A 26,858-nucleotide genomic window follows, 5' to 3' on the forward strand; every position below is an offset into this window, starting at 1 on the left:
GCCGAAGTCATGGCCGTGGATAACATACAGTATCGTACAGCCCACTCATTCCATTCTTTAATCCGGCCCACTGTTCATTTACAAGGGTCGATCGCGGGAGCTTGGTTGATCGAAAAGTCGATCTTCGGTCCAAAAAGTTTGGGCACCCCTGGTTTAAAGAGTATGAAGGGCAAAACTGAACAAAACAAATCTCTGTCTCTCTATATTGTGGGTGGTTCTTGAATGTATCACTGGTGATAAATGGAGATTCACTGCATGTCAGTGCTGCCATTTTTTTTTTTACTGCCTGGGAAACTCACCTATTGGTTTGTGCTCCCCTTTTTGGAGCCTGGCCCACCAGTTGAAACTCACTGTGCTATAAGACAGTGAATGATTTCTCAGCATGTTTTAAAAAAAAAATAGTATAGAATAGATGATATTATGAAAAACAAACACATTCCCTGTGACACTGTACTGTGTCTAGTAGTACTAGCATTTGTGCTCAGTGAATAAGTGGATGCAATAATTGTGCCCTCATTGCGCTGGACATTTATTTTACACTCAGGCAATCAAAATCAAAACTTGCTTGACGCTTTTTAATTCGCCAAGCGCAGCAAGTGATATTCAGAAATGGGATCAATGCTACTTCATTTCTCCATGTGTAAAAACTCAATAACTCTAATGGGCATTGTATGAAATAGCTTGGGCCTTTGGGGAAATTAAGACAGGATTATAGCAAGGGAGGGATAAAAGTGCAGCAGGTGTAAAGTTGGTGATCACACACAAACTCGGATGTGTCCCCACCCACAACACAACATTCATTGTCGGGGTGTGTCTGGGGACCTTATCAGTCCACAGAGCGCATGGCTCACTGTCGTTGTCTCGACAGGCGAGTTGATTGAGGGAAGACCTGGCTTCTCAGATAAGGCCTTCCGCTCGCCTCCCTGCAGGCTGCCAAGCTCCCGTTCTGCTGCAGGAGCCGTTAAAAAAAAGGTCCCCCAACTATTCGACATCCTTACTTCTACTGGTAACAACATGGCATCCGTGTCTGAGGTAGATAAATGATTGAGAAGACGGGGAAATGGAAGGTAGCAGGTAAACAAACAAGCAAGTATGGAGGGAGATGAGGGCAAGGGGATGGGAAATCGATGGACGTACAACTTGGGCATTTTTCAAAGTAGTTAAGTACAGTCGAACCCCGTTTCAACGCACTCTGTTTGCAACGTATTCACCCCTGTAACGTTCACATTTCAAAGCTTTCACGTGCTTTCACGTGATTCATTTTCCATTTGCCGATTTAGCTGACAACAAACACTTTTATAAGGTAAACTACATTCAAATGACCAGATTTTTCCCACAAAACAGTGACAAGGCCTTTGTTACAACGAACCGTGGGGAGTAAACTACGGCCGCAATAAAGGCAATTCAATTCAATTCAATTCAATTCAACGCTGTTTATGAACAAAATGTACAGTGCGCAATTCCCCTCCATTGCTGAGCAACGCTACGGATCGACTAGGCACGTTTCGAAAGGGAGTCTCCCAGACATCAGCGGCACTGGCAGTTGCCTATAGCGGGGAACATTTGCTGTCGAAATGTTTTCAGAAATGTGGCAGGAGTGCTACAGTTGTTTCTTTCATGTCTGATAAAAGCATTGTTTTCTTCATATACACGTATTTGTAATTGGCATGTGTATACTGTATTACATCCATAAATGTTCATACTGAATTATACATCGTAGTTGGCGACGACGAACAACTTTCCCTCATGTGTCTCTGTTATGTGGGAAGCACACAAAACAAAGTATATTAGATAACTCCGTCACAGTCAAGTGCGCTCCTTGGCTTATGGGCTCGCAAATTTAGTAAACAGTTAACTTTCCCTTAAGTGTTTAGCAATGATGGGGTCGAATTATGTACATAAAAGCGGCTGAATTTTATTGCCTGCAGTACATCCAACCGCCACTGGGGTCACCACGTTGTTTTGTTTTGGGGTTTTTTTCTTCACTAAATTCAAAAGGCCTAAGTGGATGAAAAACCTCTGAAATCGGTCATTAATTAGAGGGCTGCTACAGTTCGAGTTTTGAGTTTGTTTTTGAAGCTTAGAGCTTCATAACTTTTATTTAAGAACACACAGTGCACAATGCAGTTTTATGAAAATCGAGGAATTGGGAAGAATATGTCATAGGAAAACTAACTACGGTGGAAAGAATTGCAAAGAATGGGAATATAATAGGATCAAATATGAAAACAATAAAAGCAATTAATTCATCTTGGGATGAGACAGTGTTAACTTTCTAAAAAATTGGACATTGTGCTCCTTGACTCACTTAACCTCTTATAAACTCAATTTTAAGCACCAATTTGCTTTTGAACACTGGTCATTTTCACTCACTGATTGTCCTCTGAATAGATGAGCTGTGAGGAGTTCGCAGTCCAACTGGCCAAGTTGAGAAGGCAGGAGGTGGCAGGAAGAAGTTGGAAGGAGAAAAATAAAAAAAAGAAAAGACAAGAAGGGAAAAGGGGGTCTCGCGTCACATGCGGGTGCGGTGCATCTGGCTGTTGAAGTCTCCGGCCCTCTTCTGCGGTGCACTGAAGGGAGCTCTGGGTGTGATCGAGAGGTCGACAAGTTTGTCGGGCTTGGTAGCAGTGTACGCCTGAGTCTTTGTCCTTGCAATGTATACACACGGGACCGGAAACGCTGGGTGATCTGAGGTCGCAGTGGCAATCACAGTGTGCTATTGTCAATATGACAAGCCAGTCTACCATCAAAATGATAAAATGGCTCCTCTATAATGCTGCTTCAGGGGAACGTCACTAGATTTCTACATTTCCAGCCTATGTCAATGACATCCATGATTCTTTTAGAGTCATCCTAGCTTGCTGCATTGAAAATACAGTCGCGATAACTCTAACTGCCCCAGGTGGAGAAATTTAACGGGTCTTAGAACAAGAAAAGTGGCGCTGCAGTAAAACTGAATTCTGTTTTGTATTGAATTAGCTTCCGCCCGCCCGTGCTGTGGAAATATTGGCCGTGTAGTTGTGCTGAAGCCATTCAAATGACAGCATTGAGTTGGAGGCAGAAAATACTTATTTTCAGACTGCGTTCTGGTTCAGAGCAAGTATAACTATAAGACATCTAAGTGATGTAATAGGGAAAGACAGAGTGAAATTGGATGGAGAATAGAAAGTGGGGGCTGAAGGAGAATCCTAATTGTCTTTCACGAGACTTTTCGAAAACTTTTTCCCTCTGTAAAAAAAGAAAAAAGTACGATCAAACAAAAATCTGGACAAGACTTTGCTCGGTAAATACCAAACTACCTTTTTGATTGACAAACAACCCCATAAACAGCCTCAAAATGTTTCCCAGGAGTAAACTCAGCAAGAGTTGCAGTTTTTCCATTGTAGTGTCAGAAGGTCTATGTATGCGCGATGTATGTAAGTAGTTTGCGAGTGTTGAGGTCAGTCGCTTGATGTGCGGCAGCCCCAAACGATTGCAATCCTCGCAGATCACGCTGAACATGCACGGGAATAGCACTGGGAGTCCATTAGAGTGACCATTCAATTTAGCGCAGGCCATTTGAGCTCTTAGTAAATCCGGCCCGTGTTGCAGCCATTTTGCACCAAGCTACAGCGCATGCATAATTAAGTCTCCCTCTTCTTTCCGAGTTGTGATGATTTCTAAACAATGCAAAATTGTGACCTTTTTGGATGAAATAAATATGGCACAGGCTGAATTCCAATCAGCCAGGTAATCAATTAAAAGGTCAGGCGAAACAACAATCATCGACGGGAAAGAGCAACATGGCGTTATGGCATGCATTTAGTTGAGTTGAATAATTAATATTCCACAAAATGCCATCATTTTCACTGGAAAAACCAGCATTGTAAAACACAGTAAATGTCAACCGAGCTGCTCATTTAATTCATGACGGCTTAAAGAAAATAAACACGGGCAGCTGTTACGTTGCAGGAATTTGACACGTCCTTTCAGCTCGCGGGAGATCACCCTAGCGGTCACTGTGAGTGTGGTGGGAAAAATTGAGTCACAGTGGTGGATCGGACCACCTGGCCCTGCCACACTGTCAGCGCACGCATACCTGGGACTGTCATTTTCAACCACCAGAGCTTGGTATCACTGACAAGGAGATCCAGAGGGTAGACACTCTGTGTGAAGCTGAGAACAACAAGTGGGAGGGGAAAAATTCAGATGACCTGCTGTCTCATTCCAGTAAGGTTCTCTAAAAACAGTGACAGTGTTTTTTTTTTCCCTCTTTACTTCCTGGCACCTCAATGACCAAAGAAAAACAGGAAGCGGAGGTGGCATCCATTTCTCCAATGGTTTTGGAACATCATAGTCTTGATATTACATGACATCATAACCTTCTACGACTGATCGAAATCATATGGGCAGGTTTGAGATAGTTTTTCAATACTGTCAATTTTAGAGCAACAAATTGAGGATTTTTTTTGTTTTATAATTCTTACTAAATTGAACACTGTGTAAGTTATTTAATTATTTTGGTTGTGGTTTTACTGAATCATACTGAGAGTTGTTCCTCATCTGTTGGTGGTTTAAGCTAACTGCATAGTCAGAAACAACCCAATTGGACTCTCTCTTTTTTTGAAGATGGGGGGACTGGCGCAGATCTGGTGTGATGGGTAGTGTTAGAGCCATAAGGAAAATTTGGTTAAATTATAGATGTAGCTTTTTGAATAATTAGAATTTAATAGATGCAAGCAGTTTGGTTTATATTTGATATTTTATTTAGAACAAATTTATTAAGAATATCGAAGTATCTGGGCTCCATTGGTTGTCCTGTATTTAGTCTGTTAAGAGGCTAGATTTATGTAAGCTTCATTAGGAAGACAGTAGGGCATGGAGCAACACCTTTTTTTGACCGTACTTCGTGTTTGCTTATTTCGTACTTCATGTGAACTGATTTCGTTTTAAGTGTATTGTAGACGTTTTATTTTTTCATTTTGATAAAGCCTTAATTTGTGTTCAAGAAAATAAAGCGAATCTTTTTTTTTTTTTTTGGATCAACGATGGCGGCCTCGTGTTTTCCTTGTCGTCGTCGGGGAAAGGAAAGGCCCGTCGAAGAAAAGCACGACTCAGAAACCTACATGCCCTGCTGACGTAGCGACAAAAGGATACTAAGTTGCCGCTACAGGTAGTTTCAAACTGTGTCGACGCACCGGCCCGCAGATTCAGACATTTTTAGATTTTGCTTTTTAGATTCTTTTATAAATGTGTTTTATGTTTTGAATTGGCATGGAATTGATTGGCTAATCCAAATTTTCAAATGCTGCGCCGTTGAGTCAGGCTCGACTCGTTTGCTATGTTCAAGAAGGATGACTGTAGGGGAATCGAATGGCAAGCATTATATTGTGCAATGTGATACTGGCACCTACGCAGGAGTTCTGAAAATGCAGAAAGAGTTCCTCCAACAACAATCACTCGAGTTTAGCGTTAATCAAGACAATTGCACCCTCCTTAGTAAAAGTATTGAACTTCCTTCTAAGCACACATTGTCACAAAACAGAGCGAGTGGGAGATGGAGCCGTATTTCCTGCATTTTCCCTTTGCCAGTCTTTTTAATTAATAGACATCCTGTCCTTTGGCTCTCCTTTGAAAAGAGGAAAGTGTTGCGCTGGCAGGGAGCGGGTGGGGGTTGCTAAGGACATTGTAATTAGTTATCGAGTGTGGGAGGGTGCCCGCTGCAGTGGACGGTGTCAGCCAGAACTATTTGCTTCCTGTCGCCTCTCCAGTTAGTGTCAGACGTTTTGCCTTTGTGTGCCCGTCAACAACGTTGACCTTACAGTCCCCTATGGTGGAGGAGAAAAAAAATCCCAGAAGACACCTGACCCTTGAGTAGGCAGACATTTCGATGTCATTTCCTCACGTCAGTCACTTGTGCCGTCTTCCCAGTGAGTCAAAGTGAAGTCAAAGTCAAAGAGAAAGCCATCAGACAAGTGTCATGGAAAGACTTGATGACAGCGTGAGAACAGGTGATCTGCATGTGCACCAGTGCAATATAAAATGAGATGCCCTCCTGTGGTGCACAACCACAATGAATGTGATGGGGTTTGTCAAGTGGAATAAGAGGGATCAATGCAGCATTATTTGGCACCGTGTACGCAACTAAGGCTCCAAACTGGGAACATGTGGCCAACAGATTAGTCTGCGTGGGTGTGGACGCCATAAAATGGAAACCCAAGTAGATCACCGGTCCAAGAAAATGGGCAAATGCTGATTATTACTGCAGTGGAACCTCGACTGTTGCCTTGTCGAACTTTAAAACATCAAATTTTGTGAGACAGTACAAAAGCTTGGGGCCTGCAAAAACTGGTGCTGTGTTTCTGTGTTTTGGTCTGCTTGTTATGCCATTGGTTTTGTTTTCACCTTTTCCTTTGGGAACGCTGTTGGGTGGAGCCTCCTAGTCGAACCTGCTTGCAATTTCTGTCAGCTGGTGTTGAGGTGCAGCAAGTTCGACTGTGTTTCTTGTTTTCTGCGTTTCTGTCGTTTGTACCCCCTCAGAAAAAAAGGGTACTTGTAGAGCTCCATTTTTGATCTCCAAGGTCAACATTTTTGTGTGATGTACTCAACAGGGTTCACAATTGCACCCCAAGGTACAAATACGTACAGTACTGTTCATGGTTACAGAAGGTACACAAATGGTCCAAAGGAGTTTTAATATTATTGTCTCCTTCCTGCTGCTGTGACTTCATCCACGTCTTTTTGTACTTAATCGATACCTCCGAGTACTGACTTCCCAAGTTTGCTCTTTTCCATTTTTGTATTTCGGTTTTGCACTTGCCGCTCCCGTGCTTGTTCGGTCTAATAAAGTGTATTTGATTGATTAAAGTTAGTCGCATCTGCTGCCACCCTCTTTACATGTGCAAACTTGATCGTGAATAGAAACAGATGTGAAAACCGATCGATGAACTGGGCACAACCAGATTTCCATCTGCCAAACGGGTTAATTTACCGCGCAGTTCATTTGGCGATTTATTGGAGAAGTGTATGCAAATTGATGAATTTCGCATGTGCAATGTGATTTCTAAAACAAATTGTGCCGGGTTGATTTCGTGCCCTTGAATGGCATGTGTCAAAGCACCATGCACAGCTGATATTACTGGTTGAAATGACCAATTGTTTATTGAGCAATGTTGGAGCTTCCAAATGATCAAAGGGCTGACTTGGAACCAGTCCCAAGAAGTAGCGGTAGTCATGCCCAATTATCGCTGGAAAAACTCCATTCAACTCTGAATTTCCTTGTGTCCGGCCTCTCTCAGAGCCGTTTCGCAGGTGTGCTTTCCCAAGTTTTAAAAATAATGTTAGTGCAAGATGGGCACACACCTGTGCATCCAATTGTCCTGCATTCAGGATCAGTTAAAACAAAGCACACTATTATGCAGCTTCCGAGAAGTAAACAGAGCGGCTGATTTCTGTAACTCACTAATATGTTTGTTTGCCTTTTCCACTCACACTTCCAATTCCGTTTCACTTCCAGCCTGATGTACTTTATACTTTTTCCACGGTGAAAACCATCAGGACTATCTTAAGTGACAAACACATTTTAAATACGTTGTTTACACCTGTGAGGAAATTGAGATGAGATTATCATAATTTCAGACTTCCTACATTTTGCGATCCTTTTTTTTTTTTGATGGTGTGCTGGAATGTAATATGGGTGCCTTGCCTCAATAACACTGTTTTGAGTGAGTGAAAATGCAATTTAGCGCCAGCTATTATGGGATTGTCAAATTGCATTCTTAGTAAATCCTGCACAGTGTGCCCAACAGCAGGCCATATAATCTGTTGGAGAACAGTTTTCAGTCCCATCTCTTTGGGATCTTACAAATCGAAGTTTTCTCATTGTTTTTCACAGACAGCAATACCTCTAAAAACCCCACACTCCATGAGAGTATGGCTCACTAAACACTGTCCTGTTCTCATTCAATTGCATATCCATGAAGCATCTTTGTTAAAGATTATGAAATGATTCACATACAGTTAACAAAGAGTTTCAGACTTCCAGTTGGTTTGTGATTTAGAACGGCTTGGAAGTTATCCAGTGCCAACGTCCGACATCAATGAGTTCGATTAGGGGTTCTTTTCTGATTATCTAATTTTGCATGTCTTGGTTGGTTGCTGATGATATTGGCGCCGACGTTCATATTTTCAAACGTTATGCTGTTGGGGCAATATTTTCTGTTCTTGTAATAAACACTGGGGAACACCAATTTGTCCAGAAATTGGTGAGACTGTAGATGTAGATTTCAGATTGACTGAATTCAGTATACAAGGTCCTCTGATGAATGCTGTGCTTCCAGCTAGCAATGTTCACTGTCTCAAACTAAAGAAAAAGAAAAAAAAGAAAGTCAGAAGGAAGTTTTACTGGAGGCACGGAGCATTCCCATCATCCAAAGGTGGTAATCTCCGCTGTTTTAGATCAGTCGTTGTCTAGTTTTGGCCCTACTACAGTCTCAAAAATGTTTGATACGATCACATATTTTTCAGTCTGTGTTGTGGTGATGTGATGTGATGCAACCAACAGCCAATAGATGAGTGCTTACAAAACTGGAAACCGGACGCTTTGCAAACACAAGCGCGTCACCTGCGAAGCGGCAACACTGGCGAAAACACGGCCGTGCATGATGGGGAAAATTTGTATCCAGTCAATAATGACCCTGCAAAATTCACAGTCCCTTTCAAAATCTCAGTCTGAGACTAGGCTGTGACTAAAAACTATCTGACTTGTCTTTAAATTAGAGCAGCTTTTCCAAGAGTCTTTTCCAAATATCTGTCTTCTGATTTACACGTATCTTTTACGTGGCAGCTGCTGTCACACTTACACTATACATCAAACCTCCTCGGGATCACAACCATATTATTCTTTTCAGTTACTGGGAACATGGTACACAAGAATAACTTCTTTCGTCACAAAAGACAGTCATTATCTCATCCCGTGTAGCAGCCTGATTGTTAAATGTGCACGACAGTCCAGATGCATACAAAACAATTATTACTGTCCAATCGTACGTACGACAAGGCTTGAGAGTAAATGATGTTCTAGAGCAGGGGTGGGCAATTATTTTCCCAGGGGGGCCAAATGAGAAGCAGAAAATATTGTGGAGGGCCGGGCCAAAAGTTAGAAATAAAAAAATAAAGAAGATAGCACAATGTCTTTGTATGCCAGTAATAATGTAACATTCTCCTCCACCATCACACTCAGCACCGGTTCTCCTCAAGGATGTGTACTGAGCCCCCTGTTGTTCACGCTCTACACATTTGACCGCTCTCCGACTCTTATTAGCGGTCCAGTTTGCGGAAAGTTTTTAACATGATAACAATCAAACCATTCTAGGAAATGTTCATTTACTCGAGCCACAACCAATTCACTCTGAGCATGGAAATTGCCAGAATCGGACTGAGTAAGAATTGCTTCCTTGTTTTTCAAAGTCTCGTAGATTTGAGTCTTTCCGACTCCAGGCGTCTCCTGAATGTTCCGTACTTTGTTACCCGCTTCGTTTAATCAGATACATATCACTTTCCCTTCCATGGTCATTACTCTCTCCCTCTTTCTTCGTCTTCCCCTCCCTCCCTGTGCTCTGCAACTTGAAGTAACTGCGCCACCTGGTGTTGAAATACCTGTCATTACAAGTCCAAACGAAATGAATGCAATCAAACCTTAATTGTGCACCAATCTTCGGCGGGCCGGATTAAAAAGACCAACGGGCCGGATCCGGCCCGCGGGCCGTAGTTTGCCCACCCCTGTTCTAGAGGTAGGGAGAGCCTTAGGCACAAAGAAAAGCTCTGGGTCCTGCTGTTTCGACAGTTTAGCTTAAAGGCATGAGATTGTGCAAGAAACTCAAAATCCAAATAAAGAAAGACCTCTTAAAGAAGTTCTTAAACAGCATACCCACATATAAAAATTGAACTGAATGTCCTGTTTGACTTCCATTTCGAGCTGAAACATAAAATTCAGTAACACAACCAATCTCTGCAATAAAAGACATAGCTGCTTGGATTAGTGGAGAGACAGGCTTTTTTCTCCCTTCAAAATCTGGGGTTCAAAGTGGGTGAGTCTAATTGAAATAGAGCGAAAGATCAGGCGGGGGGGGGGGGGGGAGCGGGGAGGCCATGTTATTAACTGATCTGTAGATACACTTGTTGGTGTATAAATTGAGAAAGGAAAAGGAGCAGACCGGACCCCAGATAATCCATCATTCCCCTGGGGACACGAGCTTCATCAACAGCCAGAATGCAGCTAGCAAACCAGCTTTCACCCAAGTGAGGCGGATAGCAGGTGGTAATACGAGTGGAAAATGGACCTCGAGGCAGCCTGGAATTCTTTACTCCTAAAAGCCGGATGGCCTCACTGAAATGAAAATTGCCAAAGACGAATGCAAGGTTGTGAGGTATAAATGTTCAATTAAGGCAACGTACATAAAATGGGCTCCTTTATAAATGTTGGGGACTTGTTGATACATGACCGAAAGACATTGATGGCAAACTTTTCACCTTGAATCCCTCGCACCGACAAAACAGTATCATTCACATTGTAATAACAGCTTTGTCGATATGATATTGAAACGTATTCAGGCCAAAATTGCAGTGGGGAATTAATCACTTACGAGGCCAATATGCCGGCCTCGCAATTCTATTTTCCGTACATACGGTAACATAAATCATGCTGAAGCTCATTAAATACCCAGCAAGCTCAAGATAATTACCCCGGCTTTGCCTGGCTCCAAGCGCCCCAAATCTTCATGAGTGTTTGCCGCCCCAGCAGGGCTTTGTGATGTAGCGAGGAGGAGACCAGGGGCAAAGATAGAAAGATTTTCAGATCCATGGAAGGTTACAATGAATTTGCCTCCAATCGTTATATGTATATGTGTGTGTGTGTGTGTGTGTGTATATATATATATATATACATATTTTTTTTGGGGGGGGGGGATGACTAATTTACGAGAATCCACACATTTGGAAGTCAGAATCTAACTAGAAATTATTCAATTTTACATGAAAATTGTGCAACTTTCAAGTCTTAATATTAAAAGAAATGTATTTTTTGCTGAAATAACTTGTTTCAAAGTTTCAATTCACTTTATTTGCATTCTGCGGCACTGTAATCGACTGCTTAGCATGTCCATCTCACAGTATGAGTAGTACAAAGGAGACCAAGGACTGTGGGCTCATGTGAAGTCCTGGTATGTCATAAAAAGTCTCGGTACATTCATTCATTTATTCATTTTCCGAACCGCTTTATCGTCACTAGGGTTGCGGGGTGTGTTGGAGCCTATCCCAGCTGTCTTCGGGCAGTCGGCGGGGGACACCCTGAATTGGTTGCCAGCCAATCGCAGGGCACACAGAGACGAACAACCATCCATGCCCACACTCACACCGGGGGACAATTTAGAGTTTTCAATCAGCCTGCCATGCATGTCTTTTTTGGAATGTGGGAGGAAACCGGAGTACCCGGAGAAAACCCACGCAGGCCCGGGGAGAACATGCAAACTCCACACAGGGAGGCCGGAGCTGGAATTGAACCCGGTACCTCTGCACTGTGAAGTCGACGTGCTAACCACTGGACTACCGGGCCGCCAGTCTCGGTATACGGGAGGCTAAAAGTGACAATTATTGGTACTCTGTACAGGTGCATACCTGACAGCCTCCCTGAGAAAAGTTGGATGTCACTCAGAAACTGAAGTGATCTCGGGTAACCTGTTGGATCGTTTCACGAAACGCAGACTCCAGTGCTCGTGTTTTGCCATAAGCGTTCTCTCAAATCCATAATCCTGTTTTCATTACTGTGCAAATCATGATTTGTGTTCCACAGCTTCTAATCTGCAAATACTTCCACAGTTTAAATCCTATTTGTCTTGCCTTGCAGATGGGATGCCAAAATGGTGGGTGTTGGACTGGCAGGTTTGCTTGGCTAACAAATACTCCAATCCATAAACCGTTTTGCCTGTTAATTTACTTTTTGACCTTTTTTTTTGGGGCGACAAATTAAGTTGCCCAAGAGTTTGTTTCTTGTCCGTGTTTCAAGCGAGTGGCATTGGAGCCTCACAGCCAGCATCTGGATACTTTCCAGCCAGAACAAATCTAATTTAAAAAGCACACAAAGATGGTTGATTACAGTTTGCCAGAGATTACACCCCAATGTAAACCATAACTGCCCTTGGGAATCCTCTGCAATGGATTTTGCTGCATGCAATCAGTCAAGCGTGACCCCCTTTTGAAGAAGTGGCCAAAAACAACTAACCCGCCACACACGCTTACTGTAAACCAGTCCAAAAAGCCACACACCAAAAGTCTTCCTGCACTACCTTAGCAACAAGAACTTGCATAATACTCACTGAGCCACTTTCTCTCCCGCTAGCCTCTGTCACTCTGGACGAAGTAGCTGCATCAGAACCATAAAAGTGCATTCAGCATCCAACTGGGCCTTTTACACAAAATCCAATGAAGCCATAACCGTGTTCGATATTGAAACAGCAAAGCAAACTACAGCAAACATCCACTTCTTCTCTCGATAAACTAGTGGAATATATGTCAATTAACAGGCCCAGAATTTGCATTATTTTGTATTGAAGAGATGAAGAATTCATAAACTAGATTACACTCCACCAGAGATCATTCAACGAGAACCTTTCACCAGATGATCTGATCCTCTTCCATTATCAGTCTCCTGAGGCCTCTCTAACTCTGCCCACAAAGTTTGGGGGATTGCCATCTGTTATCTTGCGTATTACTTACAGTCAGGAGGAGTGTGAATTCCGCGCTCGACATATTTGCAAAAAAAAGTAGCTCAATTGTGTTAAAATGATTGTGGCAGCCCGCAATTATATAATTAGATGCATGGTCTAGTGTGGTGTGTGGACAATATCGAAATATACCGGTATCGTTTTTTTTTAATCCCGATAATGATATAAATTGCAGTAAATGCTATTAAACACATTTTAATAAGTGACAGATACAAATACAATGAAACACAAACATCCATTCAAAATATGTATTCGTAGTCCAACCAATTTAAAGGAATTTCCACTGTTGTTGACATTGAAATGTCGTGTTATGTCAATTGTTTACATCCATGCTCCTCTAGCAGTGCTATAAACAGACACAGCTTAAAGATGTAAACGGTGACCATATGTATTGGGAGAGATGTGTCTCAAAATCATTCAAATCTGTGATTTTCACATTTTTCAGATCCAGAAATATCTTTGCATTTTTCATGTGTTTTTCAGATCGTGTTTGTGAAACTACTTTTCTCTGTAAACATTTATTAAGCAGCACTTCATGATGCCTCCCCTCGGAATAACGGCGACTCCGGAACCCGACAGAGCAGCTGCATTTGACTGTGAAGGGGCGATAAACAGTGTCCAAAGCTGCCCGGTTTCTGCATTTAAGGCGGAGCAAGCTTTGACAGAATATGAGAAATGTGAGAACACGGACTGGCAGTCCCTCACGGGTACTGTGATAGACCTTGAAAAAGCTTTGCAAAACTTCAATATGGAGAAAAAAAATGGCTAAATGCCCATGGCTCACTATGTTTCGGGCAATCAGCGTTGCTGGGAATGGAGTGTGCACATAGCTCACAGTATACCCCTGTTAAACAGGTGAGAATAGTACAGCCATACAGTTGATCGAAAAGGAATCTTTCATAATAACATTCAAAAAGCCCACTTACCGTATTCTATGCACTATAAGGCACACCTAAAAGCATAACATTTTCTCAAAAGCCGACTGTGCGCCTTATAATCTTGTATATAGGTCACCATTCTGATTTCTTGGACATGGTATTTTAAATGTTCTGGAAAGCGCTTTGTTACAGCTGCAGTTGTGAAAGTTCAATATAAAAAAAGCTGTTTTGTATTGTAGTGTATTTCCTGTACCATAGCACCATCTAGTACAGGGTGGGCAAACCTTTTGGCTCGAGGCCACATTGATTTCTAAATTTGACAGGTGGGCCGGGTCACCACAAGATACGGTACATATAAAAACTGTATATGTTGACAGTCCATACCAAACATCAACAGAACAAAAGCATTAAAATATTACCATACTTTTTTGAATGAGAACAGTGAAATAACTATGGTATATGTCCTGTAAGAACGTCCAATACATGTGTGACAACAAAAGCAACAATATATTGCCCAAAAACTGCAGCATACAGTACAGGCATATGACAAAATATAACAAAATTAGGACTAGTTTCTCCAAAATGAGACAAGTAAAAGACCTGGTGGCTTTCTTTCCACTCACTCACTGTCTCGAACTTGACCTCCCCTCGATCACCACACAAGACATCGTTGCTCAGCTGATGTCGTGCAACGAACTTTTGAACCCAGCCACGGGACACTTTGAAGTCTTCGATGCCCATAGTTTGCTCGCTTTCTCTCTTATTAGCGGTGCAGTTTTTAGCACGAAAGTTTTTAGCACGATAACAGTCAAACCATTCCAGGAGGAAACGTTTAATTTACTCGACTGTCCATCGAGCCGCAAGCAATTCACTCTGAGCATGGAAACAGCCAGAATCGGACTGAGCAAGAATCGCTTACTCGTTTTTCAAAGTCCCGTAGATTTAAGTTTTTCAGACTCCAAGCGTCTCCTGAATGTTTCGTCTTTGTAACCCGCTTCGTTTAATCAGATACACTTCACTTTCTCTTCTGCGGCCATTACTGTTCCTCTTCGTTTGGATGCCATGATCTACAGGACGTAAAAATGTGCGCAATTCCAGTGAAACTCACTGCAATAAAGAGTCACTTGCATGTCGCCGTTTTGGGTCCAATGATAGAAAATAGCGGCGTGGACACACTTACTCCGTCGTATCGAGCGGGAGTTACTTGAGTTCGCGCTACTGCGGGCTTCCGTCTCGTCTCCCCCTCCCTCCCTGTGCTCTGCAAATAACTACGCCACCTGGCGTTGAAATGCCTGTTATTACAAGTCCAAATGAAATGAATGCAATCATTTACATTGAACCATAATTGTGTACTGTACCAACCTTCGGCGGGCCGGATTAAAAAGACCTGCGGGCCGTAGTTTGCCCCCCTCTGATCTAGTGGATGCACGGTGCAACCACAGCCACTTTGTATGTGCCTTATAATACTGCGCGCCCTGCAAATGAAAACAGTTTTAAAATAGGCCGTTCATTGGAGGTGCGCCTTATACCCCAAAGCGCCTTATCGTGCAGAAATGATGGTACAGTGATCCCTCGCTGTAACGTGGTCCAATTTCCGCGGCTTCGCTGTTTCACAGATTTTGTTAAGTGCAGTTTTTTTAATGCTTTTAAACAGTGAATTGCGTTCTGCATTCTGATTGGCTCAGGCACTGACCGATTTGAACAGTCTCCGCACCTCGTCTCTCTTCAGCTTGCTAAATTTACCTTTGCAAATTTTTGGTCTTTGGTTTCATTGTATCAGTGGCGGATGCTGGTCTGTCAAGGAGGGGAAGCTCAATTTCGGCCTCCATCATAAAATATGTCCATTTATTTATACGTGAATTCTCCTCTCCATTCCTTTTCAAAAAAATGAAAAGGTTGCCTTCACCATAAGATCGGTGATTGGCTTATTTCGCTGTCAATCCAAAAGAGATTCAGCCTCAGACAGATCATCCAATCATCATGCAGAAAAGGTGAGCTTTCTGGCCAGCTGTCAGAGATTTTCTCGGACAAAGTTAAAGAAATGACTCGGCACACAGGAAAATTGTCTTCAATATCGGCGGGAGCGGATCTCTGAGAGCGAACGACGGTTAGTTGCTCCGCGACCACACTCAAAGTCCCGCCACCGCGAGTTCGACATTTTATTGTAACATATGCAAAATACAAGAAAAACACTGCCCCCGATATTTGCGTGCCGCACCCCCGGTCCGGCTCCTCGGTAGTGATTGGTTACCTGTTTTTCAAACTTGAACCACCAGTACATTGGCGCCTTTTCTGGCTGGTCTACATCGAATTAGCATGTTGTAGACTTTGCGGATGGCCAATGTCGTCTGGGCGCGACGGGTGTTCTCAACTCGTCTTTTGTTGCTCAACCGCTGTTCCCGAATTATTCATTCCCCTTTTGTGACCGAGTGTCGCCTTCTCCCCTGTGGTTGTCCACCTGTATTGACGTGCTAATTGTGGACTTCAACAGTCCCCCTGCCAGATGGCTGGCGCCTTTGTGTGCAGGCATTTGGGGGTGCTGGATACGCACCCAAACGCTTCGATGTGCCCAAATAAATGAAACTTTAAACACGATACAATTTTGCTCATAGATTACTCTAACATCAGCCTATAAACGCGCACTGTCCATCGACTCCCAGAGACGCTGAGCGTCGAATGGGCGGGACAAAACCAGCATTTATCCAATGACTCATCTCGTTTCAATGCATTGGGACAACCTACCTGAACTCTCTCGACGCCCAGCGTCCGCGCGGTCGACGCTCAGCGTCCACACAGTTTAAAGCACAGTGAAGCTGCGGGAATGAATGAGAAGTGAGTTGCATCGTAACCAGTAATAAGAAGCTGATTCGGAACAAAAGTTGAGCGCGTTGTAGCGCATATTTAGTCAATGATATGCCCACGGAATGGTACGTACACATATATTTGATCACTTACTTTTTGACATTTTAGGGGAAGCTGAGCTTCCCTTGCAGTCTTAGAGCAATCGCCTCTGCGTTGTATACTGTACATAGTTCAGTATTGTATAATAACTGAAAAAAATAAAGCTGACTATCAAGTACCAAGTACAACTTCATTGTCAAATGTGCTGTATGTGAATCATACAGCACATTTGACAAAGAAATTTCATCCCTCTCACATTTATTTACTTTTTTTTTATTTTAATAAATCCGACTTCACGGATTTCACTTATCACTAGTTATTTTTGGAATGTAACCCCCGCAATAAACGAGGGATTACTGTACTGCTTTCTTTTTAGCAGCGGTAGTTTATAATTGGCTGACACACAAGGTCGATGTCCTCCAGTCATCCTGCGGTTATTATCGTCTCGCCACGGGCTGAGTTTTGAGTTGCCCGGAACTTTTTACCACTCCCTCATTTCAAATCTGTTAAACTACCACAGAGCAGTGCGGCACTGGCTCTTGGGCTTGTTAATTGAATGCATGAGATCAGTCACTTTGCAGGATTAGTTGTCACTTTCACTTTGCCAGTAATGGATATGTGCCACGAGCACTCGCTTGTCAACGCTTAAATCAGTTTGTTGTGACCGACGAGCCGCACTGATCAATTGCTGTGACGCCACTCAGGCCGCCGGCTACTCCTGCGGGACGGCCTCGCCGAACGACGGCGCCGTCGTTCATGACAATACTTCATTTCTGCACCCTGCTGAGCTTGCAGGAGGCCGTCCGAACCTGTTCTCATCGCCAAAGCGCCTACTCATCTCATCAGTGCCGGCATTGGAGCGTCTAAAAAGATCATGATTCATTTTGCTGTGCTTCCACGGTGCCAGCAAGCCGTCTTCAAGCGCACACCATGGTGTCATCATGAGATGTGCTTTTGAAGCCGAGGTCGGTCAGGCATGTTGTTTTGATGGGATCCTGTTAAATTAAACAGGTTCATTAGCGACTTTGGAAGGGAAAAGTATTGGCCAAAAATTATTTTTTACGTACACTACTCAAATGTTGGGGATATTCGGCTCTGGGTGAAATTTGTTGGTGAATCGGGGTTCAAATTGTGCGCATTAGCTCCTTGTTAGAAAACATTGAACAGTTTCATGGGGAATCAATGACAATGAGGATCATTATTTTTTTTCTGTAAGGATGAATGTGCGGACGGTGGTCAACATGCGCCGAAATTGGCTTTGTAATTGACCTGCCATTTGGGAATCACCCAAAATTCTCGATCGCCACCACGCCCATGGGGACAATTAAGAAGAAAATATAGTACAGTATATTCAAATTTCCAGTGAAGCACGACTTTGAATGCAGCCAGCCAGTTTATTTAAAAATGTGTGTTCAAAATGAATGCCACGCATCTAATTATTAGGCGGTCGAGCACTGTGAGTTGTACCAGGAAATCTGCAAAAATAATATGTCTAATTTCATCAAATGAACGATAATGTTATCATAATGATGTGTCATCATAATTAAATATAATGATGGTCATAAAACATTGACTAAATCACAACATATCTTGTGATGCACCGCAGGGTTGAAATGTGAAATTATAATTAGTGCCTTATTAAGAGTTTCCCAATTTCCGACATGAACGACAAGAAATACACGTGCGCAAATGTGCTATTTGAAAGAGAATGATTAGTGAATTATTAAAGGATAACATTACATCATGAAGAAAAAGTCATTTGATGCTTTTAACTTAATCTAACACGGTTTTATTGTATCTTGCCTTTCCCAACTAAGTTACCCTTCCTGTCTTTAATTTATTACTTGAGCTTCTTTGTGGGACAAAATCGACATGCAGTAACCTTGGAATATTGATTCATCTATTCCTCGGCGTGCATTTACACATCAACTTTGTGAGTCATCGCGGTCATCAAATGAAAACAATGGCTTATTTTATGCCCTAATCACTTCTTACAGGACCGTAACTCACACTAATAAAGCGCAAAGTGAGTGGACTCGCAACACCGGCTCCTTTTTTTTTTTAAATAAGAGAGACAAAATGAGGACACCTTACCTCATGCTACCCCTTATTAATCATTCAATAAAATATGAGGTGATAATTGAGCACGTTCTATGGTCTGTCTCAGTACAATAAAGGTGATGAATACATTAGTGGTTTGCAATAGGACAGACGTGATTAGTACATATATCAGCATCTGCTTGGTCGGTCACTGAATGATTGCCTTATTGATGAGTGAGCGGCGGCCATTGCGGAAGACAGAATTTCGCCGTTTTGCCGCTAATAACAGCGAGCAAGGACGTCAGGGTAATATGAAATAGAAATTAGGAAAAAAGTAGTCAATTTGCAATGTGATTGAATGCAAACTGCAATAGCAAGATGGTTTATAAGATTATCTCTCAACAAATGGAAAACGCAAAAAAAAAAAAGCATATAAAACAGGGATGTAAAGGTGATAGGAACTTTAAGGAGATTGTTTGTCATGGCTGGCATCAGTGAGGGCACAGGGGAAATTAATAGATGCAGAGTTGCATCGAAACGGGAGTGAAAACACATTACAGCTTACAATCATTTCATGTGGGCTATTTGATCAGACAGATTTACACACAACACGCATCTCATTTCAGGGCAGTAATGAGATACTTTTTTTTTTCTCCATTTAAACCTACCCAAAATGGTTTATGCCAGTAAGTGTGGAACCTCCAAAGTAAAAAAAAAACAACCCAAGTTGTGGGTGCAACTTTAAAGTTATGCAACTTGATGGAAGTCGCCAACAACGTTAGGCATTCAAGGACATTAAGTTCATATTTGATACAAGTGAGTTACATGGCCCATTCGCAATATTCATTTACCCACCTCTGTCTTGCCGTGTCGGACACTGTGATGAGCTAGCTTCCTGAGCACAGGACCACTTTCGAATAATGAAATATTTTGACGGACTGTCAAAGTCGCAGCGGGATAACCCCCTCACCGCTCATCCGTAATATCAAAAAACTTAACGTGGTTTAATGTCAGAAAACTACGACCAATGATTAATTCACACACACACACACACACACATATCTACTTTAGCCTCTGCCCACTTTAGCCTCTGAAAATATCAAGACAATCACCACAATATTTTGGATTTGATGTGCATTGAGCTTTTTCCTTACCATAGAGATTCACTGTAGAGGACAAGCTTAACGTGACTTAATGTCAGAGAGCTACGACCAATCGGCACCAAAAAATATGTATCTGTCCCTACCTTTCCTCATATCAATGTTTGAAATATATTATATTTCACCTATATTCGAGATATTATTGACGTTACCGTCCTCCCATCCATAGGTGCCCACTCAAGCTTAATGTCACTTCATGAGGAAAACGAATGGCTCACAACATCCATGGTTTGGTTCAATTATTGGATTTGTGCGCACGGTTTTCGTTTCGGTTTGGTATGCGTTGGCTCTGAGAAAAAAACATTTCTCCTGAACATAAAAGTGTAAATTCACAGATTTTTTTAAATGACTACATTTATGATTATTATTATTGCATTATTTAAATGATTGATTTTCTGTTTGGCACATCTAGAAAATTATTGTGTGCCATATATATCGATATGGCACACCATAACAGGCATAACAAATAACTTCTCTTAGCTTGGATGGCAAAAGGTACAACCAACCTGTTGCCATTCATACAACAAAATAAGTCAGGTTTTCGTTCAAACCTAAATTTCACACTGAGTATATACAGTATCTCTCTCTCTCTCTCTCTTTATATATATATATATATATATATATATATATAACTTTTTAAAATGTTATTTATTGTCCTTTACTATGTGATGAAGTGCCTTTCCCGTTTTTTTACAGGGGTATACAAAAATGTATTATTATTATTATTACTTTTATTATTAGCATTTCTATAAAATTATGGTTGAACTCCATATATTTCCATTTTAGGAGCCTTCAACTTCGGAAGTTGTACTGTATTTGAAAAGTAATTTCCTCCCTTTACAAATCTCAATCCTCTAAAGAAAAAGAACAACACGGCAAACAAGCATCCATCAAGCTATTCCCCTGCGTATATGCCCGTCATACACAGTACATCTGTGTTCTTACTGCAGCTTTGCTCCTGCATTAAAGATGATGCCGTAATCCTCCCCTGACTGTGAAACAAAAGAACATCAGTGCACGCCACTGTGATTTATCCTCCCTGGGATCACTGTGTGCCCTCAAAGTGATTGTGTTGCTCTCAGTCACTCTTGCACAACAAGTCAGCGCCTGAAGCCAAAGGGTGGAATATGACACAAAGTGAAACATTCACTTCATTTTCTTACCGAGTAAAAAGTTACCCCTGTGAGGGAAATACTTTGAATTAAAATTTGAAAAAGAAGAGATGCTCCTCATTTTTATTCCACTTTTACTTTGCGGTTCACATGGTATCATCTCCCAGCAGTGCGCAGTGGGAGTTGAATAAGCCGTCAAATGTGCAAATCAAGACGTCTTTTCTATGTTAGCCTGAGCAGGACGATTACAGGAATGGCTTCTGGTCATAGGTTGGTACAATCCAGCGGCGTTTGTCTGATATTATGTGCGACATAATAAAAGTTGGCTGAATGCCGCCTCCAGGTTAAAGTGATGCCATGAGCCATGAGGAGAATTGTAAGGCACTATTGATAGTCTGACACCCCCCACCCGCCCGCCCCCTTTTTCCGGTCTCCTGTCTGTCAGGCCCAAATGGCGGAGGATTGATTAGGTCGGACAGGGTTGAATTTCATTCCCTAATTCACTGCGCCTCTCTGCATTTTCACTCCGGCGGCTGCCAATTAGGTTGCGGTTAAGTGAGGTCAGCAGCAATCATGGCGCTCCATCGCTTAGACAGGAAACGGGAAAAGGAAAGTGACCGTGCACACTGTTGATCGTGCACGATGGTCCATTACTGCCATATTTCTGCAAATAGTGGCCGGGGGTGTTTATTTACCCAACTGCAAAGGGAGGGAGGAATCTATTAGGTTGGGGCCTTCATACAAACACACTTTCATATGAAATAAAGTGAGCAACAAACTACAATAGATGTCAGGTGATGGCAAGAATTCGAGTAAGAAACAAGGCAGACTTGGTAGAACAATTAAGTCTCACAGGTAAGGTAGGAAACATTCGGAATTCATGGAAAATATATTTTAGCATAATGGCAAAAACAAATGCAAAGGAAATGGTGGTGGGGGCGGGGGGGGGGGTTGCCCAGATGTCTACTTATTGCAAAAATATCTATATATCTTAAAAGTTATTGTTATGCTTGAATATGAAATAAATTATTCTCAATTTTCATTTCATTCCCATAATTCCCTTGGAACGTTTGCAATTTGGAATCCCCAGCCAAATTTACAATGGAAATATGCCTGAAACTTATTTTCCACCACTTTGCCATGCGAATTGTTGTTAAAGACATTGTTACGACATACATTTTGTATTTCTGCGCAGGAACTGAAGCAAAACCAATTCTAATAATCCCAACCTACATTTTTTTCATGTTTAGAGACCTCGTACATGACGAGGGTTGCACCAAGACCCAGACTGCCCTGTGAGAGGCGGCATGATCACACAGACTTTTGGAAAATTTCAAAGAAGAAAGAGAAGATTTTCTTCCACTTATCTGGGGTCAGGTTGCAGGGGCAGCCGCTCTTCCAGGGAAGCCCAGGCATTCTTTTCCCCATCTACTTCATCCAGCTCTTCTGGGGGAATCTCAAGGCTATCCCAGGCCAGTCCGGAGACGTAGTGCAGCGAGCCCTGGGTCTTTCCCGATGACACATAACCGGAATACCTCAAAGAGAACAAGGAAAAGAAAGAAAAAAAAAAGAAAGCGCCGCTAGCAGTTGCCTTATCTGTTAAGTGAAACTAAACTCACACCAACCATTTTCTGAACACTTGACACACAGCACAACACAGGATGATCACAGAGAGAGGTCTGAAAATTGTGCATTTGTGACTTTGATCTGAAGGTGAGCAAGTGGTCAAGTTATCAGTATGTGTGTATTCCCCTTCATTTTTAATATCCTTTTGGGTTTCGCACTTGAATTTATCTGAGAGATGTTTTGCATGTTTCCGTAAGTGCTGCTGGTTTTGTTGGCTGAAGAGTTAAAAATGGGGTCAACACTTTAAGATCTATACCACACTCCACATCATCCATGTAGTCGAGGAACTGAAGTGATCACTCTGGCTCCCTGATCTTTTCCCTAACAGGAAAATGGAAGCGACAAGAGCCACTTCGGCTTTTTAGGAAATATGATGTCCACGATGATTGTGGGTCTATGTGTTTAAGTTGTTTCTCAACAATTACGTTGATGGGGGGGGGGTGTCAAAATTTGGGATTTTTTTTCAGTGGTTCTCATTTCCCTATCCTTTACATATGAAAAATTACAATTTTTGGCATGGTTCCCATGGGCTACTATTTTTGTAGCAAAGCCTCAGACCAGGATGCATATGGCTTCAAATAGATGAGGTATGTTTATATTTAATAGCTCAGTGTAACAAGAGAATACGCCTAATTGCCTCAGAACCAATATTACTCATTTATATGGCAAGTTAATTACTATAACTTGAGCTAAGGCAAGGTGAGTTTATTTGTCTAGCTCCAATTATACACAACAAAAATCCATTGTGCTTTACAGAGCCAACGAAATAATGATTCAAAACAAGATTAAATGAAATGAGGAAAAGCGAGATAAAAATCCCAACCTAAAAGCTGGAAGAAAGAAAGTGAAAAAAAAAACACAGAAACGGCCAAGAAATCAAACGCAAGCTGGCGAAAACAATCAATATTGTTTATGTATAAAAATTCAGCCGTGAATAGTCTTTAGGCCAGATCTAAATAGACTGCCACTCTGAGCAGTCTTTTCAGGGAGTTTGTTCCACACTCAAGGATAATCCAAACAAAAACGCTGCTTCATTTTCTTTGGTTCCGGAAACATTCAAAAAATCTGCAGGCATTAACACCTAACACGCAATGACCTGTAGGGTCTGGAGGTTTCATGTGGAACTAAAAGGTCTTGAATATATAGTTTTAGTTGGAAGACCATTCGGAGTTTTGGAGACCGGTTGGATTCTGGACTCATAGAATCAGAATCAGAATCATCTTTATTGGCCAAGTATGTCGAACACACAAGGAATTTGTCTTTGGTATAACACGCTGCATTAGTATCATCATAAACAAGGAAATGACAAATAGGTATGGAAGGACATTTTGTAATGTAAGTGAACCGTGGTGCGGTGGTACCACCCAGTGACAACTGTGAGACAATGTGCAAAGTATCAAGCAGAGCTTCAGTGATCAGTGGTAGAATACAATAATATGACAGTTTGTACAGTTGGTGCAGAAAATCATTGAGCCATTTTAGAGTGACCAGAAAGCCAGTGTAGAGATTTTAGGACCTATGTGATCTAAGTACTCACAAAAAGTAGCGGTATTCTGGACAAGTTGTAGCTGTTGAGTCATGATTCTATTTTTGTTGACGTTTTGTTTAGTTATTTTAAGTGTACCCCTGCAAGTGTTTTTTGTTAATATATTTTGTTCATTCCACCCTGCGTCTCCTGCCTGCCTGCTTTTTGGGTCCTCGACCATCACGACATGACATGTTGTAGCTTAGACCCCGTTGTTAAAACCCTGTTAGAAAAGTTCAATCAACTGACAATGAACATTTCAAACATGCGGCCATGTGAATTGTTTGGACAGAAAAGTCACACCCTTTTGGGTGGCTTTTCAAAATTCAGGTAATCTTAACATTAACTACAACTGCTGGTCATTATTGGCAGTTACGTTTTCACAGCTGTTTAGGCAATGTTCGGTGGAGCCTCATAACTCAAACACAATCAGTTCCACGACACTGGTTGGTATCCATGTTGTTCTTTTTTAAGAACAAAATGTTCTTTTGAGAAATCATGGAAGTGGAATTAATTTGTTCCAGGGTGAAAACTGTCACCATCATAAAATCTTTATTAATTGTGAAGGGGATGTTTGTAAGTTGTATATTTTTCATACTAGGTCATCAGTGATGACTTACCTAAATGCCCCTCTTTATACCACCATTATCACATCACAATCATTGAAAGCAAAAATACTGTACAAAATCACAAAAGAACCGCATGCATCTGTGCCACACATGTCATCTGGAACAAAGCATGAACAAATAAATCTCATTAACAAATAAATCTTACTCACCATATATTATCAAATGTTTTGTGTGTTTGTAGTCGAAGTTGACTGTAGCAAGTTTTGCACTGACCAACCAACCAGAGAATGGAAATGCGCTGACATGACTGTTGGGTGGCTCTAGGGTGGCAATTGAGATGTGGAGGAGAAGTGATGAAGACAGTACAGGCAGGATGGAGTGGGTGGAGAAAAATGTCTGGGGTGACATATGACCAAAAGGGAAAGGATTGTAGGATGGTCGTGAGATCGCAATGTTGTGCGGTTTGGAAATGCTAACCATATCCAGAAGACAGGAGACAGAAGTGGAGGTAGCAGAGTTGAAGAAGCAGAGATTCTTTTTGGAATCGGCGGCGATAGGCAGGATCAGAAATGAGCGACTGCACATACTGGAATGCTTGAAGACAAAGCTCGAGAGGCCAGATTAAGGCGGTCATGAGAGAAGATGGTGGACCAGGTAGCTGGTCCTGTGAGGCAAATCAGAAATCTGATTGAACAATCCCATTGCTAAGATTGTTTGAGTCACAGCGACCAGAACTACTGATTATGAAGTCCATAAACTGGTCACATACAGTAGAGCGTGAATTTTGATTGGTCAACAAATCCAATATACTGAAAGCAGTGCAGCCAAAAGAAGTGCTACAAATTTTCACATAATAAGATGTTGGGATAAAGTGATACAATTTCATGAAACAAATACAATTCTTTAAGTCAGTGCTTCCTACAGTGTTGAGCCCAGCAGAGACAACCTGCCAAGTGACATTGGCATCTCGTTCAGCCCTGCATGCAAGCAAGCAAGCATCACCTTCAGAATTCTGAATCCTCCGCTCTCTCACCAGCCTTGTAATTGTCCTGGGCAGGAGGTCTTCTTCCGTGCCATGTGACACAGCCTCGAAGAACGTCCAGCTGTATCAAATCTGCTGCGCGTCTGTATCGGTGTTGACACAGGGGTGAACGGTGCAAATGACCTGTCGATCACGGCGGCGTGCTCCTTTGCCCCTTCGCAAAGTCCGTTTGTGAATCTTGAGACATGCTTGCACAAATGAGGACCGCGGCAGAACGAAAGGATTGATGATCAGATTACTGAGAGAAGACAGGATCTCTGTTTTGTCGCAACTACCTTTGGGATGCCCCATTGTTTCCAACACCAACTAATGAGGAGTGTAAACCCACTTCGCTGGAACACTGATCTTTGAAGACCAAACGACTTGATACCGATGGAGGACATTTCTAATGGCTGTGCAACGTGAAGGTCAAATAATATCCGATTCAGAACGCTGGCCCACTTCTTCTTTGTTCAGATTACACAACCCAACCATTGTAGCCACTTTTCATTTTCTACACTGCTTACTGTATTCTCACTCAAGCTGGAGCCCATCCTAACTGACTTTGGGTGAGAAACAGGGTACAATTAATAGAGAGACTGGACAAGCTCTGAATGAGCTGAATAATGGTGAATTGAATTGAATTGAATTGAATCTCATTTTACCGTATGTGAGATTGTTGGACTGCTGTCGACAATGTTTGATGACATTCTTGAAAAATTCCACTAATTTTACTGTAATCCTGCCAGCTATGGTTGGTCATCATCTTCTGATTTATTGCAAGGTTTACCATCTACTTTCACAACAATTCATGGAATATACACACACATAACAGACATTGATTGGCTACTTGTTCTACTCTTCTTTTTGATGTTATCGTAACTGTGGGAGCTCTCGTTAGCAATTCAATTTGTCAGCGCTGCTTTCCTGACATCTCACTCTGCCCGGTTCGGCTTCAACCTGATTAGACATCTAATTAGCCCGGATTAGAATGAGGAAACCTGAGTGTAATTACTGGTTAGATGCCATTTTGTACATAACAAGCAAAAGACTGATTAATTAGTTGATGTGCATATTCACATACATTGCAAGATATCTTGCCTAATACCAAGTATCTCGAGTTCGACACCTGGCAGTGATATTGTTCGTGTAATAATACTTTTGAGACAATGGAAGGGTTTATTTTATTTGGAAAGTCCAATTTTTTTTGTCCATAAGATTATAATTTTCAGATGTTACACGGAATGCAAACATCCATATTTTTTTTG

Source organism: Hippocampus guttulatus, chromosome 2 (assembly GCF_054856545.1).
Source record: "Hippocampus guttulatus isolate MCC_2025c chromosome 2, RoL_Hgut_1.0, whole genome shotgun sequence".
Taxonomy (NCBI): Eukaryota; Metazoa; Chordata; class Actinopteri; order Syngnathiformes; family Syngnathidae; genus Hippocampus; species Hippocampus guttulatus.